Source organism: Anabrus simplex, chromosome 14 (genome assembly GCF_040414725.1).
Source record: "Anabrus simplex isolate iqAnaSimp1 chromosome 14, ASM4041472v1, whole genome shotgun sequence".
In the NCBI taxonomy this organism is placed as follows: Eukaryota; Metazoa; Arthropoda; class Insecta; order Orthoptera; family Tettigoniidae; genus Anabrus; species Anabrus simplex.
The window spans coordinates 96852334-96864773 of NC_090278.1; the positions used below are offsets into that span (position 1 = coordinate 96852334).

The window sequence follows — 12440 nt, forward strand, 5'->3', positions numbered from 1 at the left end:
ATTCTATACGCAAGTACTGGACGAAATAAGACTGTAATTAATAAAATGCTGCGTTCGTCATTTCATACCAACTACGATAACATGCCCCAATTCTAGTCGGCTGGTATTACCGTTAACAGATTTAGAATCGTACTGAAAAAGAAATATGCTTTAATTATTCCCGCACATGTAACGCTAGGGATTTTAACAATACGGCAGTAGCAGTACGTAATTCTTGCAAGTCACAAAATAAACCATGACTGTATAATTAACAGTAGAGAAAGAGTACGGTTGTACTCTACTTACATGCCAGAGAATATAAAATATGCTTCTCTAGGTCTTCTTCAGCTCGTACATCAATTTGTATAGGTACTTTTTAACACCCAGTAAATTACCAGGTTTGAACCGCAGTGAAACAGGGCTCGTGCATGGGTCGCTTCATTGAAGTTAGGTATATGCAGAGGAGAGGGCTAGTAGTAGAGCACCAAACATTCTAGAAACTAGTAAGGGATTTTGGCAAGGAATGTTTTATTATATTTTGTTGAGAATTGTGTACCTAGTTGGTATATGCCACTGTACCTACGTCAAAAATCAATGTGTAAGATATTTTCTTGAAAAATAAATGGGTGAAAATGTTCCAAGAGTTCGCTGTAGACAACATTATGGAAGATTTTGCTATCATAATGCATCAATAGATAAGAGATGTAGTATGAAGGCAGAGAATATGGTTCTCTGGACAAACAAATGCTACTGTGGGGATTTTTTGCCTGATCATATTGGAGAGAAAACACTTAACAAATTATGTACAACAGAAGTTCACCACACTACGATTCAAAACCTACTTGAAAATTTGGAACATCTGTATTTGTATGCGACTGGTGCGCGCGCTCCTAACTTCATGTGTTCTGTGAACCTAGACACAAGCCCTGGCAAGGATTAAATAAAGAATATTTACGAGAGCTATTCCTAATTTATTGATAGAACTACCACATTTTTTTGTTTGCCTTTTCAGGTTTTGACCAAGCGATATATACAGATATTGCTGAGGAACACTTAATATTGTAATATTGTACAAACAAGTAACATTATAATAAATTATCTGAAGAAACTACAAAAAATAAGATTTAACAATTTACACAGTTTGGGTTGAATTCATTACAAAAAAGTCATCGAGCACAAGGAACTTAATATATACAAATTCGCACAAAGTCATGGCACAACTTTTGTACTATATGCACTCGCTCGTGCACACAAACATACACAGCAGGAGATCTTGGATACACAACACAATGGCACATCCGCCTGACAGTGGCTTCAAAACAAACGACTAGAAAAAAAAAAGAAAAGAGAAAAACAAAAATTAACTCAAAAGAACAAAATACAAAAACAAAACTTGTACTTAACAACAACAACCACCACCACCACCACCACCACCACCACCACCTGTCAACCAAGACCAAAACTTAAGTAAATGTGTGAACGATAAGTAATGTGTATAGCCCTCTCCTCAGCCCCCAAGAAGGTGGCCTCGGCCATCTTGAGTGTAGGACGAGAAGAAAGCTGGATAAGCGTACGAATATTGAGGACATCAAAAGATTAGGAACACAGGACACACAAAAGCGGAAAGGAACCCAACAAGTCAGGGTAAGTAATGGAAAGGAAATTTTCTCTTTCTGTTGCCGACTACTTTATCCTACCTTTCTATATATGACTGTCACTTGTTTCTTTCTTTCCATTACTCATATCAGAGAGAAAATGCCAAGACAAGGTAAGAGGTTCAAGTGTCTTGCACCCTTAACACAACACCACATTTACTTGAGAGTAGAGTCTACAACTGCACTCAGCATTATCCTAAACGTTTCAACCCAAAGAAGGGCCGAGTAGCCGAGACAGTTCCATCCTGGCTCAGTCGATGCTAAATTACACCAGCCTCGCATCAGTAGATTTACTGACACATAAAAGAAGCCTCCTTCAGGCCCAAATTTAAGGCATCTCAGTGTCTTGAAAACCGCAGAGGTAGTTAGAATTACAAGAGATTGCACGCACTCAGACTGCAAGGAGACGCACGTAAAATAGTGCCTTTATTTACAATAGCTTTAACCTTTGTTTACAATAGCTTTAATTTCTTCTGTGAATTTTGATTTCATCTTTATTTTGTTTTCTCAGATCCTATTCGATGGCAGACTTAACTATGCAATCTACACCTGTTACATTCCGTTTCGCCTTGACAAGGTCATCTACAACATTTTAAACTAAAAGACCAAGTTACTGGACACATCTGTGATATGAAGATGGTATTAAAATTTTGCAACGTATGTCTCGAACAACTGTGACTCGCCCCATTTATCAATTTAATTCATGAATGAGCATTCTAGTACTTTGAGATCACACAGTGTTTAGCCTTGCCAAGATCCAGCATTTTGAATGACACTGTACTCCGTGATCAATTGTGTGAACTACATTATCGTCATTCACATTTGTAATGTTTAATTCATGTCAAAGCCATTCAAGACTGATAGCTGAAGACAGTCCAAAACATCTCTATTAGACGACTGTGTAAAGTTCTGAAAAACTGAGCAAGTTGGTCATACAGTTAAGCTGTGAGCTTGGAACCCCACTGTCGGCAGCCCTGAAGATGTTTTTCCGTGCTTTCCCATTTTCACAGCAGGCAAATCCTGCGGCTGTACCTTAGTTAAGTCCATGGCCGCTTTCTTCCCACACCTAGACCTTTCCTGTTGCATTGCTGCCGTAAAGCCAAGTCGAAAAAATATATTTTTAAAGTAGTTAGTGGGATGTAAAACCAATTTTATTATAATTTTATGACTGCAGAGCATCATTTTAGTCAGTCTCTTTGAAGGGGCTGTTCATGCCATATTTTTTCATGTGTTCTGATCTTTGTGCTCTTTCTGGTGCTTGCGTTTGACTTCCTTTTTTGTGAGTGAAGCGGATGTTTGTGTACTGGATATTTTTGTTTACCTTATCTGTGGTGTTTTCTGGTACAAGACCAATTTTCTTCATATTCCCTCTTACTTCTCTGTTCCATCTACAGCCTGTTGTGGTCGAGATTGATTATACTGTATCAGTTGTTTCAGAAGTCTTGCATCCTGCATTCTCATGCGTCCGAAGAATCCCAGTCTCCTTTTTTTGTTCCAACTCTTTGTTGCGTACTATCTGCCATGTCTTTCTGGTATTTTTTGTTGATGCAGGTTCTTTCTATTCTTGTTTCCATCTTCTGGAGTCAGTCTGTCCTTGATTGTTCATTTACGTGAAAGAGGGTCTGTGCTGTGTAAATGGCTTCCAGTTTTATAACTGCGTTGTGTTTTCGTTGTGTGTAGCGATAGGCATTTCATTTTTGCAGATGTCCCACATTAATTTTGTGCTTTGTTCTTATTTTGATCAAGGTTTTTCATTTAAGTTGTTTATTACTTCTCCTTGGTATTTGAATTGGGTGACAATTTTGACTTTACCACCATTTATGCTTATTTCCTTTAACAATAATTGTTATCTATATATATCAAATATCATGTCCTCACCGACTTAATGGCAGATTCATCATTGCCAGAACTACTGGACATAAAGAAATGAAATTTTGAAAATACATATATATTAGAGTGTAGGTGTTCACTAAGGGACGATTTTTGGATACACCATCGCTAAGGATGGGTGGGTGTGTGGGTGTGTGTGGGTGGGTGTGTGTGTGTGTGAATTCTTGAGTACATCAATATCTCAAAAAACTTGAAATGTTTACAGGCATAAAGAAAGAAAAGCAAGAAATAAGCACTTTTTTTTTTTTTTTTTGGAAAATTCTCTTAACAGGGAGGGTGAAAGGAAGTTAAAAAAGGGATTTATTAAATAGGTATCCTTATATCTCAAAAACTGAAACATGAAAATTGGTATTTGGAATCTCCTTTAAAAAGAAAAATGCATCTTTTTTGTTGGGGGGGGGGGATCAAATTAATGTGGGGAAGGGATGATAAAGGAATTGAAGAATTATTTTTATGAGGATACTTATATCTTAAAAACTGAAGATGTTACAGACATGAAAATTTGTATTTGGAACCATCTTTCAAAGTAAAAAAGCACATTCTATTGTTTTAGGAAAACTCACTTAAAGGTGTATGTGTGTGTGTGAATGAACTGAAAAATTAATTGAATTATTTGAACAAGGATGCTTACACCTCAACAACTGAAGGCGTTACAGACGTGCAAATTGGTAACTGGACTCTCCTTAAAAATAAACATGCATTTTTCTGTTTTCAGGAAATCCACTGAGGTTGGGCTGGGGAAGGGACTGATAAAGTGGTCGAATTCTTTTTACGGGAATACTAATATCTCAAAACTGAAGATGTTACAGACGTGGAAGGAATTTCCTTCAAAAATAAAAATGTATTTTTTATTTTTTTATTTTTCGACTTGAGAAGACTGTTTCTCACATGTACAGTTCTATGTCGCAAGGTCATCTTCGCCCCAAAATGCAATACCACAAATGTGGTTTATAAAGAATTTCTTGGGTAAATGAAACTTAATTTTTCAGCGAGTTTTTATACTTTAGGGATATTGAGATAATGTCTTGGTACAGTACTGAGCAATGCCGCAGGTAACTGCTAGCTGGAACATAATTTCTGTCTTTTGAATGATGTCGGGCTGAGTGGCTCAGATGGCCTTCTGATGCCAACTTGGCAGATTTGATCCTGGCTCAGTCTAGTGGTATTCGAAGGTGCTCAAATGTGTCAGCCTCATGTCTGTAGATTTACTGGCACGTAAAAGTAGTTAGTGGGACGTAAAGCCAATAACATTTTCGAATAATATTTTAAGGCCAGTTTTAGCTGCAATGTTTTGAACTTTATTTTACTAATATTAGATTAATTTTAAACATACATCTCTCTCTCTTTTTTTGTTTTTATTATGCTGCTACATCTCTTAAATAATGTTCTTGAACCTACTGAAATGACTTGTCATGACGATGCCAGTGTATGTTCTGATTTCACTACACTTTGTTCAGATTTTCTGGGATTATCAAGACAACATTAGAATGTGACTTCTTCCTCTTGTGAACACAGTGAAGAGTGACGCAGGCGAGTGTAAGTGTTTTTTCTCAAACAAATCCGAGTACCATACTTAGAAGAGCTTCACCGTACTGGCACCCATCTCCTGGGTTTTGAAGACATCTAAATGCTGCCACAAAGAGTAAGGAGCAAGTCTATATTGAAGTTGCTGCGATATAAGGTCTACTGTCATCTTCCTCTACTCTGGGACTAGTAACGACTAAGTCGAGTCTCACACGAGACTACTGCATGTGCTGCGATCATCCACTTGTCGGAATATTATGAGTAACACATCAGCATTTGCATTCACGGAGATACTGCGGTGCGGAAAACATTTGTCCAGATGGAACGAAGTGCAGCAGGTCAGAGGTGAACATGTTATCGATTGGTTTTATTTTGGCATCAATGGCGTTGTGCAAATGAATGAAATTCGTAAGTTATAATAATGTCAGACTTGTAGAGAAAGAAGTCTTGGAGTCTCCACCATGATACCATCGCTGCTGATTCATGAATTAATGATGAACACTAACCCTAGCAGACTTCTTTCTTCACACTGATATTCATTCTGAAAGGACAATTTCAGTGAACTGAAGAGGTCAAACGGAAATCACAGATGGAACTGCCAGCATTGGAAGACAAAGCTAATTAGGCTACAGATAAGCCCCCTAAAGAGTAATTTTTTAACAGACCAAGCAAAAGCATATAGAAAAGCACTATTTGTTCTGTAGTATAATGTCTAAATACTGAAAGGTAAATGTAGGACCCAGAACAAGTCATACAATAATCAGACTCTAGAGACAAGTAAACATGGCAACATCTCCACAAAAAAAACACACACACACACACACACACGATGTTGAAATACTAACAAAGCATTAGAGGCACAAGTTTTTGATATGATGGTACAAAATATTCAGCACAAACATTTGTCACCCACTAGACTGAACACAGTGAGGAATTACATGTCCATTCTGTTCAGGAACTGCTCAGTTAAATTTCTATTCAGTGCCAAGGACAAGAAGTAAATCTGAAACAAACATTACTATCTGGGGTGTCGTCATGGTTCACGACTGCCATTTGCACACAGACGAGATCTGCGTGTGGTCAAATGCCATTGCACTAGGCGATCAAATACGTGCAAACAGAAGAACCTCAAATAACTGATTAACTGACAGTGTTTCTAACTGCTATACACCCACGGCTCTCAACTCTGCGAGGTTGACCAGTTTTGAACAAATAACTCAGATTACAACAAAATTAAATTCTTTTCAAGGTCCACCTATTCAATACAATGACGTTTTATTGTGATTCAATCACATGTCAAATAGTCAAATGGTACCAGTTTCGGCATCTATGTGCCATCATCAGCCTTGGGTACAAATTAAAACAAGATATACATTCCTAAAACATCTAAAACACATTTTAACACATTATAAAATAACATACAATTAATGTGGTGATACATGAAATACGATAAAATTATGATACAATTGGTATGATATAAAATTCTTAAAATTCCGGCTGTTCGTTACATAATTCAGTCTGTGTGCATCCGAGTGAATTTTTACAGTTGTATGCTGTCTATGTGAATGACATTTGTTCCTTTAGATATTAGGTGGTTCCAGGGAAGTTTACTTTGATCATGTAAGATCGCGATGTATTTAGAGATGACTTCCCACTTCAATTTGAACCTTGAGCAGCATGTGAACGTGTTGTTACACAGACGGACGGCTGGAACCACCTAATATCTAAAGGAACAAATGTCATTCACATAGACAGCATACAACTGTAAAAATTCACTCGGATGCACACAGACTGAATTATGTAACGAACAGCCGGAATTTTAAGAATTTTATATCATACCAATTGTATCATAATTTTACCGTATTTCATGTATCACCACATTAATTGTATGTTATTTTATAATGTGTTAAAATGTGTTTTAGATGTTTTAGGAATGTATATCTTGTTTTAATTTGTACCCAAGGCTGATGATGGCACATAGATGCCGAAACTGGTACCATTTGACTATTTGACATGTGATTGAATCACAATAAAACGTCATTGTATTGAATAGGTGGACCTTGAAAAGAATTTAATTTTGTTGTAATCCCACTTCAATACGGAACCAATGAAATTCATAACTATAAATAACTCAGATGTTTTACCAAGAGATGAGATTTCACATTTACACTCTTCGAAAGAGAAATAACTGTTCCTTTTGACAAGGAAATCCACTTTTGATTATCTCTATCCATGTTTTATTCAACACCGAGTGTGAATCCCCATCATACACGCCTGAATCCAACCCAACGCCAGGAGCAGCAGTAATCATGTCAAGCAGCAACATTTCCAAAATTGTGAACACAAACGAGAGTGAAATATGTGAGAAATGCCAGACTGTGAAGAACTGTTTATCGGCAGAGACAACAACGATAGCAGTGAAACAGAAAATTATCAAAGCGTTGAGCGCCTGGCTTAGAGAGGGTACATAAGCTCACGGAAAGAAGGGTGTGCAATAGGCCACATATTCTTGGATAAAACTTCTGCAACATAATATTTCTGAAACTTTATGTTGATTACAGGGAGCACCATACTCCAGAGCTGCCTCTGCGGATCAGTGGTCGAGTGTCAGCCTCCGGATCCCAAGCTAGCGGGTTCAAACCCGGCAGAGGTAGTCCGGTTTTTGAACGGTGGAAAAAGTCCATTCAACACTCCATGTCGTACGATGTCGGCATGTAAAAGATCTCTGGTGACACATTTGGTGTTTACCTGACAAAATTAATTAAATCTCAGCCATAGACGCCCAAGAGAGTTTCAGTTTACTCGGTCTGCCATCTAGTGGGCCTAGAGTAAAACGGAACGTCGAAATTGACGAGCAGACAGCCAGATGGTGTCAACTTGAAATGTCTGCACACGGTAGCTGAGGCCATACGATGATGATGATTATTATTATTATTATACCATACTCTAGGACAAATCTTTGAGGGGATACTTCACTAAGTCTGTTTATAGACGCTTCTTTCTCCATAGTCCACTTTGGCTAAGACTCTGCAAAGTCGAGATTTTATGGCAATGGTAATGTCTGTAATAATAATAATAATAATAATAATAATAATAATAATAATAATAATAATAATAGAAAACAAGAGAAGAGTGCTTTCAGTCAAGCATTTTTAGTTATCACTAGACCTAGCGTATCTTTATTTTTTGTGATTTTTGCTCAACCATGGAAGAAACAAAAGAGATTTTCAGCTTGAGAAAATTTGACAAACTAAGGTCCTTTCCTGGCAATCAGTACAGATACCCTTCTAATTATTCTTGGCTGGCTTACACTTGATAAGCGAGCAGAAACTAGTTGGAGATTGTCTATAACAAACAATGTAATTAGCAATTGTATCACTGGAGGAATAGGTAGTACTAAGTACATCTTTGAACATGAACCCGCATGATGGCCATGATCATTAAAGCACGAATTCTATAATGGTCTGACACCAAGATTAACTGGTTCGAGCCCCATTTGCTGAAAAAATGTCACCATCAGAATGTTGGCTGGCAGGGTACAGGAGGTGGTGATATACAATTTCTAATCACTAGATTGAGTGCCAGAAGTCTGGATAAATTCCAAACCTATCGGCAGTGTTCGTGAGGAGCGAGGACATTATGACGCTGTTGATTGTGATTTGTCTGTCTGTCTGATGGGGACAATAAGCCTTGAGCAGTCCCCTTGGCATTATTCGACACGAGCAGGCAATGTTCCAGCACTGGGTTTAACTTACACTTCCTTTGATTATGTATCACTCTGATTCATTTCATCTCATTAACTCCTCTGATAAGGCTGACATTAGGAAGGGCATCTGGTCATTAAAAAAAGTTATGAAAATTCCTAACCAACCCCGTCGAGAACCTGGACAAGGTTTGGACATGCATACAGCACATCTTTGGACATCGTGAAGATGTCTAATACAGTTTGTTTATCGAACCTGAACCCAATTTTGAATTCATTATCCGTGTAGAACTCCATCAGGTTTAGTGTGACTCGCATAACACAGCAAGGAATATGTGCAGCTTGGATAATTTCTTCGACATCTTCCAAGATGATCTACAAATTCAATTATCTTTAGAATGTCAATTGTATTATCCTCTACAGCCGACTTTCAGAAGTCAAAGTATGGGCCATTTGCGTCTCTGAAGCAAAGTTTCTACTATCAATAGGAAAATGCTGACTTTGGCGAGTACAAAGTCGACATTGCTTCAAAATTTTGTTCTTGAAGATGACCCTTAGAGAGAATACCTTCCATTTGGATATAATGGTGCAACACCACCTTGACGAACAGGGCAGCACAATATTGTAGTGAGGATGTGTTGCATAATTCCAGAAATAAAAACACACATTTTAGGCTTTCCCAACCCAAAGTAAAGTTAATTTTATATAAAACAAAAAGATACAACAAGAATTTATAGGTGTAATACCGGGTGGGCAAGAAAACTGGTCCAGAAAATATTCACGACAGGACTCTTCAAACCTCCTTAATGGCTTGACTCCACTTCACTCAAACTACCGGCAGAACTCGCCTGGATGCTTTAACGCATGCACAATTTGGAAGAATACAGATCCAGGTCCTTTTGGATAATGTTTCGACACAATCGCTTAAATCCCACTCGCACAAATAAACAGTGCTAGGATTTTGTCAGACTTCATTCCAGTTTCTGCTTCACATGAGCAATGTTTTCTGGTTGAATAGTTACGGTTTGAATTCGCTACAGAGCCTGTTTCCACTAAGTTCTGCATTGCATACTTTGCCAACACATTTCTAGGCTTAAACTTTTGTGCAAACAGCTCTGGATAGGTTTGCTACGAATCGTGCGTCACATAACACTCGACAATGAACACGCGCAGTTTTATCACATAAGGACACAGTGATGTACTCGGGAGATACGCGTGTGCAGACATGCGACAGCAACTGATCACTGTCTCCTGTTCATTAACAATTCCATGTCAGTCATATACACAACCGGACTTCCTAACGTCTAAAGGGTAAGTGTCAAGAATATTAAATCCACTAATAAACCATCCTAATATAGCACTAACACACTTTTTCGTTTTATTCCACAGATTTCGACACACATCCAGAATGCAGTTGAACTCCTCTTCAGGCTTACTTCATTTTGTTCCGTATTGAACTGGGATTACAGTAAAATGAAAATATTAAAGGTCCACCTTTTCAATACCATGAATGTTTATTGATGTGAATATATATCACATAACGTTTAGAGAAGGTTGGTACTAGTTTCGACGCTCATTGCGCGTCATCATCAGCCAACAAATCAATTGAGCAAAATGCAACTTATCGAATAGCAATATATAACACATGATAGCACCTACAAGACAAATGTTAAACTACGACTAGTTGAAATATAAAACACTTGACAGCAAATACAAGGATCAATGTTGAAAGCTAAATTGTCAAAAGTTAAAACAATGAAAGCAAAACAGAGAAGGTAACAATAGTTAAGGTATGATACACGAGAAAGTAGTTCAGCTTGAGGTTTGTAGAACATAAGGTGTATGTATATACAACATTTAAATGTACCTACTAAGGCAAATTTTAAATGTAACATAAAAATGATGAGGGTATGTTGCGTATAACCATCTAAAACATATGACAGCACCTATAAAGTCACTGTTAGATTATAACCAGTTGAAATGATGTGGTGTGTCTGACAGTAAAACAACATTTTTGAGAAGGTATCCCAGTTGTTGAGTCTTGATAAACAAGAGCTTGAGGTGCGTAAATCATAAGGCAACATATGTTACCAGTGGGAAGAATAATCTTGTTCCCTCAAGTTGCGGTAATTAACAGGCTTAATTCAGGTGGTTTCGAAGCCAACAATGTGGTCGTATGAAGATCATAATTACCGGGCGAGTTGGCCGTGCGCGTAGAGGCGCGCGGCTGTGAGCTTGCATCCGGGAGATAGTAGGTTCGAATCCCACTATCGGCAGCCCTGAAGATGGTTTTCCGTGGTTTCCCATTTTCACACCAGGCAAATGCTGGGGCTGTACCTTAATTAAGGCCACGGCCGCTTCCTTCCAACTCCTAGGCCTTTCCTATCCCATCGTCGCCATAAGACCTATCTGTGTCGGTGCGACGTAAAGCCCCTATCAAAAAAAAAAAAAGAAGATCATAATTTGAATTAATGTCACGATTCCCAGTTCAGTATGGAAACATGGAGACCTGACGAAAAGACTGAAAGCCAAATTAGGCGTGATATAAATGTACATAGCCAAAAGAAATATAAGGGAAAGGAGGCGAACTCACCTTGAGTAGCGTGATGGCATAGATGTTGAAAGGAGAGGAGCTGGGCTAATGAAGAGAGCAATAATGGAGGCCGAGTAGCGGAAGGGAAGGGAGAGTGAGAGGAGGGGAAGGGGAAAAAGGAGGAGCTAAAGCTGAGGAGTAAGGCTATGGTGGGGCATAGGGATGAGGTAGTGGGGGTAAGTGACGGGGATGTGAATTGCGCATGGCTTGAAAGATAGCGCTACTGTTTGGAAATCTGATATTTTTAAACAAGTTAATTAAGAAATCTAAAAGGATATTAGAATTTTGACAATTTAGCTTTCAACATTAATCCTTGTATTTGCTGTCATGTGTTTTATATTTCAACTAGCCATAGTTTAACTTTTATCTTGTAGGTGCTATCATGCGTTATATATTGCTATTCGATAAGTTGCATTTTGCTCAATTGATTTGTTGGCTGATGACACGCAATGAGCGTCGAAACTAGTACCAACCTTCTCTAAACGTTATGTGATATATATTCACATCAATAAACATTCATGGTATTGAAAACATTTTCATTTTACTTCAAAAAGCTTCACAACATAAACAACATACAGCATGTTTATACAGAGATGGAATAATCCTTTATTTAATGAAACTTGACCAAGCTCTCTTGCCATCCAACTGGCACTCCACTTCAGTAGCGATTCTCATTCTTCAGGGAAGTGATGTTGATCTATAGAACATTTGGGCAATCCCAAAAACCATATAAGCTGAACATATTTGATCTCCTACAAATGTAAAAAAGAAATGTTTAAATGTTACGATTCCAATAGACTACAATTGCCATCCGAGCACGGCATTATGAGTGTTGATATTTTGTATTATCTCCATTTGACGTGAACAGGAGTAGGGCGTCCCATTGGAACTTTAAGAAAAGATCAGCCAGTTCATTTCCAAATTGTACCACACGTTATATATTAGTGTAAATTGTTATAAAAAAAAGTTCCCTCATAACCAGGTAAAAATGCACGACCCGGCCAGTAATCGAACCCGGACCCTCCAGATGAGAGCCAGACAAGTTAGACCACAGGACTGGTTTCAAAAATTACCGGTATGCGACTTGAAAATCTAA

The 12440-nt window shown here is 38.0% G+C and overlaps 1 protein-coding gene across 1 annotated transcript in view; it reads right to left on the bottom strand.

The window, feature by feature from the left end:
- Positions 1-937: 937 nt before the first annotated feature.
- The window catches only part of LOC136885605 (gamma-tubulin complex component 3), a 309280-nt gene continuing 297777 nt past the window's right edge, over positions 938-12440 (bottom strand). The window contains exon 17 of the mRNA XM_067158277.2: positions 938-1306. The gene's annotated coding sequence lies outside the window, so the exon portion shown is untranslated. The remainder of the gene's footprint in view (positions 1307-12440) is intronic.